Source organism: Triticum urartu, unplaced genomic scaffold, assembly GCF_003073215.2.
Source record: "Triticum urartu cultivar G1812 unplaced genomic scaffold, Tu2.1 TuUngrouped_contig_145, whole genome shotgun sequence".
Lineage (NCBI taxonomy): Eukaryota > Viridiplantae > Streptophyta > Magnoliopsida > Poales > Poaceae > Triticum > Triticum urartu.
The window spans coordinates 96,221-97,891 of NW_024111888.1; positions in this window are offsets into that span (position 1 = coordinate 96,221).

Consider the following 1,671-nt stretch of genomic DNA (forward strand, 5'->3'; position numbering starts at 1 on the left):
ATCAAGACCGGAGTCCTTCGTGCCACACGTGTGGCACTTATCATTTGGGTTTGTTTTTACAATGTCGTTTAGTTATTTGTTCTTGAGGCAATTTAAGAGAAATAAAGAGTTGCATGATACTGAACAAAAAGCTTAGTGCTCCTTACATTTGATGGTATTATTGTCTTACTGGAGAAACCATGCGAGATCATTGCCTAGCTTTCCAGCTTGGTATCCTAGGCATTAATAGAAAAACAAATAATCATGACGATATCCAAGGCAATGATCATGTATATAGGCATCACATTCAAGATTAGTAGACTGAAACGATTCTGCATTTACTCTTATTACTCCAAACATCGACCGCTATCCAGCATGCATCTAGTGTATTACGTTCATGGAAAAATGGAGTAATGTGATAACCCACAAATATAGGGGATCGTTTGTAGCCTTCTTCGATAAATAAGAGTGTGGAACCCAATGAGGAGCTAAAGGTAGAACAAATATTCTCTCAAGTTCTATCGACCACCGATACAACTCTACACACACTTGACATTTGCTTTAACGGAAACAAGTATGAAACTATTAGCGTGCTCCCGTTCTTCCGATGATCCTCGTCACCTCTTGCTGAGGCGCTGCCGCTGTGACAAAGATGGATCGGCCGGGTATAACAGGGGATTTGTATATGTATAAGTACGTTCGGGTCAAGTTTATTAGGTTTGATCACGTTGGGATATGCATTGCCGATCTTGACTTGAAAAGGGATTCCAACATGGTGAGTCAGAAAAAAAAAGATTCCAACGTGTTCTTCCTTGGCTAATGGGTATAGAAAAAAATGTTCTTTTAAATCCCACCCATTAATGTTTGTAGTTGATACAAAATCAACGGATATAAACAGATGACTTATGAAGAACTATGAAAGGCTCTGTCCTTTAATATTAGGTATAGATCTAATCTTCGCATGACATGCTCGAGAGTCAAATTTGTCTCATTAACAATGATAGGTGGTGAACCCACTAGATTTCCCTTAGCATTAAAATCATCCAAAGATGGACACATCAAGAAAGTCCCACCGGTAATCGTATCAAGGACGAATCTATACCAAGTGGTAATGCCCACATAAAAACTATGAAGAAGAACGATGTTAGATTGCTTATGAATAGATCTATTATAAGCGTCGCAAATTCTATACCAAACATCTTTTAGATTCGCCCCTCCCCTTTGTTTAAAATTAAGAACCTCATTCTCGTGAGTACACACAATAGAGGAAGAGCTAGCCATAATGACAAAGCAAGCAAGAACACACACAGAAACAAATCTGACGATAAAAAGGCGAAGGAAAAAGAGGGCCAATAAAACGGCAATTTTTGTGAAGTGGGGGAGATGAAAAAGGCGAAAGAAAAAGGCGAAGGATATTATATTTTTTATTAGGAACCTGATAGATGTTGATGATGTCTCCCCGGCAACAACGCCAAAAATTCCTTTTGATGTGGCTTGAGATGATGCATCACAGCTACGCTAGGTATTTCCCTCAGTTATAAAATCAAGATATCAACCCAGTAGGAGAACCAAGGAACACTATATGTAAACAGTACCTGCACACAGAGAACAAATACTTGCAACCCGACGCATGAGAGGGGTTGTCAATCCCTCCTCGGGCAAAAGATAGATTGGTTTGTATGTTTTTGGACA